Raw genomic sequence first — 8,421 nt, 5'->3', positions numbered from 1 at the left:
TTTATTATCTGTCTAACTACTAGTTTGCTAGTTGGCTCAATGTATTGAAACCGTCCTGGAACTTAAAGAAAAACTGCATTGTCTTTATTTAGCATATTTTAATTCATTCAATTAAGGCATTGAGGACTAACCTAAGAAAAATAAAGGTAAGAACCTAGAGACAAGACAACACAGGACAGGTGGTCAGAACAGGGCAAATGGAAATCTTTCTAGAGTATAGGGATCTGCTGCCACAACCTTTAAGAAACTAGGGTCATCTCTGAACCATTATGAAACATTGGAGAAAGGTTTCAGCAGTGTGTGTGTGTGTGTGTGTGTGTGTGTGTGTGTGTGTGTGATGAATATATTCTATCTCTCTGTCATCTATATCCACATCTCTATTATAGATAGGCAGCTAGGTAACACAGCGGATAATGCACAGGTTTTGAAGTAAGGATGACTTGAGTTCAAAATTTCCTTAGATATTTATTAGTGGTGTGATCCTTGGCAAATTACTTAACCTTCTTTCTCAGATTAGTTTTCTCAGCTGTAAAATGGAGAAAATAGGGGTGGCTAGGTGGCACAGCGAACAGAGCACCTGCCCTGGAGTCAGGAGGACCTGAGTTCAAATCCCACCTCAGATACTTAACACTTACTAGCTGTGTGACTTTGGGCAAGTCACTTAACCCCAACTGCCCCTCCAAAAATAAAAAAAATGGAGATAATAGTATTATCCACTTCATAATGCTATTATGAGATCCAAAGGAGATAGCATATGTCAAGCTCTTTGCAAACCTTAAAATCTCTATAAATAAAATTCTCTACAATAACAACAGCAGCTCCTCCTCCTCCTACTACTACTCACACATGCAAATATATGTGTACATGTAGCACCATTACTGATTTATGAAAAGTTAGGATAATGCAGTCATATATTTTAAAATAAATTTAAAATGTCCTTGTTTGATCCCTCATAATATTTCAACTTCCAAATGATATAACAAACCCTTATGTAGGATTTGAACAATCTTCCCTTCAAATGATTGTCTTGGAAGAGGGTATAAGATACCAAAAGTCTTTCATTTAAATTATTACATTAGGGTGAGAAGCATAACTGAGATCTATGCCTTCAAATAATTTTCAAGAGAGGGTTGGGGGAAGAGCTCTAAAAACTTCATATAAGAAAGAAAAAAACTGTAAGTACTTTCTACATATTATTCTAATGCTTGAGTTCTTTTGGCTTATGAGATACATCAGCAACAAATTCAGGAGGTTGGAGAAAGTTAAGTCAATAAGCATTTATTAAGTGTTTACTATGTACAGTGATAAGAATAAGAAAGTTATATATTTGTCTGATAAGACCTGCTTGACCTGAGCAAACAGAGCATGTTAGAGATCTAGGGAAAAGAAAGCTAGAAAAGAATTGGGACAGGGCCAGTACATGATGACAGTCTTTTGGATGATATGCCAAATAGTTTATTTTTAATTTAAAATGAATTTTGCTAAAGGTCCAAGCTCAAGGCAATATGCATAGTAGGTACCTGATAAATATTTGTTGAACTGAACTGAATGTTCATGAACAAGAGAACATGATGAAAATCTTTCTTGTGAAAGATAAAGAAGGCAATTAGTGATATCAATAGTTAAATGACATTAAAAAACAAGTCTTCCATTATTCAGAAAGCCTCTAAGTTCAGATAGGATGCTTTGTGCTGTCCTAAATTGAGAAAGGGAAAAAGAAAGAGGAAGAGAGAGAGAGAGACAGACAGAATTATGGTGTGTATTTACAATAAACATTGAATACATTTGCAACATCCAATCTTATAAATGAATTACAATTACTTCAAAATATAGGAGAATAAATTTTTTAAAATGCATGCTCTTGAGGATTTTCTAGCTATTTTTAAAAATTCTTATTTTGTTCAAAGTCGTGAGTCAGAGATCAAGTCTAAAGTCAAATTCATATTTGTTCCCTACATGAGGAAAGTCAAGATAATGGTCAAGGTTACTTAGAGTTCCTTATAGTCTCCCAAAATGCATTATACCCTTACTCCCTTTACTTAGGAATATGAAATCAGATTGACAAATGCTAATAGAAAATAAGTAAATAAAGATTCACAAAGTATAGCAAATAGATGTTTGCTAGAAACTGAAAACAAATATGTATTTTGAATTTTGTAATGTGATTCTAAACTATTTTCTCATTTTTGAGCAAACAGGAAGCATTTGAAGTGGTCCTGATCTTTTCACATGATGAGGGGCTTCAGTAATCTTTGCAAGTTTGGGGAAAAAAAGTATTCTGGCCATTAGACACTGTCTCCTAGGACATTCTGAACTAATTTATGAAGGACTGGTTTTTTTTTTTTTTTGTTTCTCACAAGAACACTGTAAATTAGATGTTTAACCTGGATTTTTTAGTATGAGAATTCTCTATAGACTTAGTTGAATGTTGTAGATTTAGCAGTAATTAATGTTAATGTATATAACTTAAAAATAGAAATCTAACACATGTGTCATTTTAAAATGACATTAAAGAGATTGAATTCATTGCTTTAAAAAAAAAAAGGCTGGCTTCAAGTTGTAATTTCCCTTCATAAATGCACTGAAATTCCTGAAAGGTATATACATACAAATACATGAATATGCATGTATATATGTAGAGACATATGTGTTATGCATGCATATATATGCATATATATGCATATATATATATATAGGGCCATTATGTGGTATATTGGATAGAGAGCCAGGTTTGGAGTTAGGAAGACCTGAATCACCTATGGACTTTGCCTTTGCTTACATCTGAATTGTTTTCCCACAAATACCTCAACCTGCTAAGCTGTAATACTCTAAGCTTGGTTCTGTCCTGGTTAGTTCCCTAGAACTGTTAACCTAGGGAATCACCGAATCCATCTAGGTATATGTAAGGGTTATGTGATTTAAAGATCTTCCATGCCCCATTGGACTTGCTGACATATCAGGAAGGGGTGGGGCAAGAGGAAGTGGAAGCCAAGCTAGAGTTCCTGCAGTGGCTAGCCATGTGGGCGACAGCGGCAGGAGCAGCAGCAGAGGCAGTGGCAGTGATAGCAGTAGTGCCGCGATGGAGGTGGAGGAGCGAACTCCTTTTTGAGCCAGCCAGAATTTCTGCTAAGGACTCCTGCTGAGGACTGCCAGGGGCCGGAGCTGCTGGGAGCATGCTTCCTGGATGCTGAGTAGTTGCTGTGAGTGGGGAGAGGAAGACCTTTGCCTGAGGTAGCCTGTTCTGTTTTAAAGGCTTGAGAATGTGGGTGCTTTCTACTTTATCTACCTGTGCCAATTTCATAACTACTCTGATGGCTTTGACTTTCTGGTTTTGGGACTCAGTCATTTGGTATTTTAATAAATGTTCTAGCTTTATCGCCCATATAGAAAGCCTGATATATTTATGATTAATAACCACATCAGCATATTTATAATTGCCATAGGCATTGTGAATATTGCATTGCTGATACAGTATGCCAGTGCAAATCACTTCACTCTTTAGTACAATGGCCAGTTATGTTTTTGCCAGGTTCATCTCCACTGTGGGATAGGACAAGATAGTTGTGAATTAAACATATTTAACAAGTTTGTGCTTTATTTTCAGTGTACCAGGAATCAGTAATATATAAAGATAAGATGGCAGAGTGCTAGAACCTGGAGGAATCCAAATTTACCACATTAAGGCTCCAGAAGCAATAATGGTGAAGAAAACCAAAGGCAAATGTTTATACATTTCTCCATCCAGCTCAAAACTTCACAAAACATAATCAGAAGCCTATGGAGGTACTGAATAGAGACAAGACAGCATAGACTAAAAGTACAGAGCACAAGCAATGCCAAGCCAGCAAAGGAGACAAAACCATACCAACACTAAGGCAACACAGTACCCAGGCAACCAATATCAGAGCCATAACAGACAAAAAGGCAAGCAATACCGAGGAGCATGGAGGTGATCTGCTACCAATGCCTGAGTACAGGCTCTGGAAACCCTCTTGAACTCTCCTTGAATCTTCCCACTTGATCTAGAGTTCTCCTAAGGCTACAATCTCTTCAAATGTCCTTTTATTTTTGCTATGCCCAATTCTCTGTTACTCTTAACCTAGAGTAGGCCTTTACTGTCTGTTACCTCCAGTTTGCTTCTGGTTACTTCCCACCCTTGATTCTATCTAAGCCCTATTCTCTTGTTTCCTGTCTTCTGACCTCTAGCCAACCTAGCCTACTGGCCATTCACAACAAGATCCTTCCTAGACCCCTATTCCAATCACCCCAGACTACTTGGCCAACCCTAGATCTCTCGCACAGTCTTTCTGTATCATGGATCTATCTTGGCCTCCATTGAAGTACTCAGATTCAATATGGCCAGCTTGCATCAGTGATACAAATATTCAGATTCCTTAGAGTCTGGCCAATATAGCAGATCTTTAATAAACCTTGTTTTCCTTTGATTGAAAGAAATCTTGGGGGTGGGGGGTTGTGGCGAGGTGGTGCAGTGAATAGAGCACTAGCTCTGGAGTCAGAAGGATCTGAGTTCAAATCTGTCCTCAGACACTTGACATACTTACTAGCCATGTGACTTTGGGCAAGTCACTTAACCCTAACTGCCCTCCAAAAAGCAACAAACAAACAAAAACAAATGGGAATAGAAAGGAGTATACCTTGGGGCAGGTAAGTGGCACAGTGAATAGAGTACCAGCCCTGGAGTCAGGAGGTCCTGAGTTCAAATCCAGCCTCAGACACTTACAAAAACTAGCTGTGTGACCTTGGGCAAATGACTTTTTCACTTGCCTTCCAAAAAACAAAAAAATAAAAACTAAAATGGAAAGAAAGCTTGTTTCAAATTCATCTGGCAAGGACCAGCATGTCACTATTTTGGGATCACAGCACCCATAATCCTCAATAGTAACACAACAGACAACAGCTGGTTGGGGCCTATCAAGGTCACAGGAAGGGAGAGAACTCAACTTTTTCCTATATAATGAGAAGAAAAAGAATCTAAGGCCAAAACCTAGGTTCAGTCACTAGGAAATTGAATCAAAACCTAAGGATTCTCACTTCTGGAAAGGCCTTGTCTAAGTACATCATATAATGAACACCTGACACCTTGCCCCATCCTAGATCTAGAGGATCTAGAATCTGAGGCCTGAGATATGAATAAACAGAAACAATTCCTAACACAATGATGAAATGCTATGGACTTAAACAAATCTGAGATAATGATTCTAAGAATTTAGTTTGCAAGTCAAAGAAAAATCTCAAAGAAGAAAGAAAGGTCTGGACATGATGTCCATATTATGGAAGAAATAGGGGGAAAATGAATCAAGAAATACAAAATTTAAGTTTTCATTAAATGAGGAGTAGGGACAAAATAATGGGAAAATGAACGACTATATTAGGCTAGAAGTTACAGCTATGTGGCACAACTGATATAGCACACTGGGTCTGGATTCAGGAAGACCACAATTCAAATCTGTCTCAGATGCTTACTACCTATGTTACCCTGGGAAAATCCCTTAACTTTTTCTGCCTCAGTTTCCTCAAGTGTAAAATGGGAATACTAATCACATTTACCTTCCAATGTTGTTGTGAGAATTAAATGAAAAAAAAAAATACTTCCAAAGTATTCAGAACTGTGCCTGGTACACAGTACTATATAAATGTTAACTATCATCAGGTATCATAATAAAAAAAATGAAATCTCTAAAAATTAGAACAGAAAGCAATGGTCCCAAGAGGAAAGGATATATTTTGAAATACAATTTTAAAAAATATTTTTAAGACATTAGAAAATATAATGTATCAAAGCCAATTAAAAGTCTCATCATATATTTTTTTCAATTTTCCAAGTACTTTATTGTTTCCACAATTTTTGGAAGCTTCATTGATGAACTGTGGAAAAATGTTACTTTCAAACAGCTTCCTTCAAAATCCTGCTTAGCTTCTGAATCTTGGTTCTTGCTGACATATCAACATATTCCTCTCCTATACGAACAATCATTCCTTCCACGATTGAAGGGTCAGTCAACCTCCATTTTCAGGACTTGGCCTTTCCTTAGGAAGCTGTTCAGGACTGTTTTTAATTCTGAAAGAGTTGCATCATCTAATGCAGATGCAGTAGTAACTGAACACTGTACATCTCCATGATGCACACTCATCATGGTAGAAAATGCTGAAATGACTCCTGGGGTGTTGTTTAAATGACCATTTTCAGCAAGCAATTTAATGAGATTGGTAGTGATGGGGGAAAACTTCTCTTTTGCTATTACATCACTTAGAGCTTTTATCTTAATAGAACGCTTTATGTGGGGATTCATAATAGAGTCAACCATTTTGGGATCCTTCAAAAGTTTTGTTACTCTGAGTAATTCCTTTTCTACCACATCCAGTTTATTCTGCTTAGATGCAGCAGAATAAAGAGCAGTGGCATATCAACCTTCTAGACCATAAACTTGAATTGGAGGCCTGACGAGTTTAGCAAATGGTCTGCCCACAGAAGTGGTGAATCGGCAAACCTGCTGGAGCATGCCGGACGTACAAGGATCTGCCATCTTCTCCTGTGGTCTCTGTAGGTCAAACCAAAGCTCAGAGCGAGGGGAAGGAAGTCCATATTTTAAAGAATCATGAATGAAAATTTCTCAGATCAATTTAAAACAGAATAATAATCACCTCAAACATTTTTGACATCTATTTGTTAATGCTGCCTCATTCATTTTGTATGTCTAGTTGTAAAGTGTGAATTTTAAAACAATAAGAATTCAATTTCAAAATTAATTTACATTAGAGAATATCCTGGTAAGATGAGAGAGGAGAAAATTTAAAGTGGATATGATATCTGCTACAAGTCTTTGAAAGACTCTACAAAAGCGGACTATACTTGGCCACATAGAGCAGGGTTAAGGAGATATCCAATATCTGCTCAAATAATTGCAGAGAGGTAAATATGTGCTCAATAGGAGGAAAGTATTCTAAACCATTTTAATTATCCAAAAGTAGAATGGATACTACAGGAAATAGAGGATTTTGCCCCCTTCAACTTCTTCAATCAGAGACTGGAATATCACTTGTTAGGGATGCTACAAAAGGATTATCGATCAGGTACTGGTTGAATTAGAATAGTCTTTGAGGCCTCTCCTAATTCTGAGAGTCTATGATCAACAGCTACATAAGTCTTATCTTTGAGTGAAATATTTTTTTTATGGTTGCTTTTAGCATTAGTGTGAGTGATAAAAAAATTGATTGTTAAGGAGGAATTTTTGTTGTTTCTAATCTCTATAATGCAGTCAATTATCTAAAATTTAAATGTAATAAATATATTATTTTAAAACTTGAACTGTGTGACACTATTTGGGGTTTTCATGGTAAAGATATTGGGATTGTTTGCCATTTCCTCCTGCAGCTCATTTTGCAGATGATGAAACTGAGGCAAACAGGGTTAAGTGACTTACCCAAGGTCACACAGCTAGTAACTGTCTCACGGCAGCCACTGAACCACCTAGTGCCTTCTACCACCTATTTGCCTTTCCCCAGATAGTCAAGAGCATTATACTCTGTCCAGGTTGCCAGTGGCTAGGCATTTGTCCAGGTTTAAAGCAGAGGAATAAGCATTTTATTTAGCACTTATTATGTACCAAACAATGTGCTAAGTGTTTTTTTTTACAAATACTTTCTTATTTTATGCTCACAACAACCCTGGGAGATAGGTGTTATTATTATCCTAATTTTACAGATGAGAAAACTGATACAAACAGAAATTAAGTGACTTGCCCAGGGTCACACAGCTAGGATGTGTCAAGGGTCAAATTTAACTCAGTTCTTCCTGGTTTCAAGTCCAGCACTCTATCCAATGTGCCACCAACTGTCTCTTTTCTGCTACCCTTACTCTCCTGTTGAAAGAAGTGAGATTCCACTCATGTAGAATTAATGAAATAAGGAGCAGATCCAGCAAATAACTCAAAATTCTGTTAAAAAAATGAGGCTTAAAATAATTGTGTAAACACGTTCCCTACTTTATGAATTATCGAAGATTAGCATTTCATATGTAACCCTCTTTCCCTATTTCACATTCCCCACTAGAAATCACAGACCTAAATTAACATAAGGAATCTTTATCTTTTGCTCCCTTATTTGAGATTCTGAAACACCAACTCATCTAATAGGTAGTAACCATATAATATCTTTAGTAGAAGTTTTATTTTTTTTAATCCATTTTTTTTGTCCCCCAAGGTTTAATGAGGGCTAGTGTTGACCTTCCCCTCTTAGGGGCCTCAATGTGATCTCCTCAAATAAGGAGACTTTTCCTTAACCCTGGGGCTAGTTGGTTTGAAAAACTGCCTCTGCCCTCTCACCAGAACTTTTACCCCTGAGATAGTGAGGGGAGTTGGGCATCTGAGCTCAGGAAGATCGAGGGAACCTCTGCTGACCATT

General features: G+C 37.1%; 1 pseudogene; it reads right to left on the bottom strand.

Moving 5' to 3' along the window:
- Positions 1 to 5,825: 5,825 nt before the first annotated feature.
- Positions 5,826 to 6,600, bottom strand: LOC138175769 (ATP synthase subunit O, mitochondrial-like; annotated as a pseudogene).
- Positions 6,601 to 8,421: the final 1,821 nt, after the last annotated feature.

Source organism: Petaurus breviceps, unplaced genomic scaffold, assembly GCF_028583685.1.
Source record: "Petaurus breviceps papuanus isolate PSGF00001 unplaced genomic scaffold, PetGlider_PUasm1.0 79, whole genome shotgun sequence".
Lineage (NCBI taxonomy): Eukaryota > Metazoa > Chordata > Mammalia > Diprotodontia > Petauridae > Petaurus > Petaurus breviceps.
The sequence above is the reverse complement of the archived record's forward strand: the minus strand, read 5'-3'. Positions and strand labels throughout refer to the sequence as shown.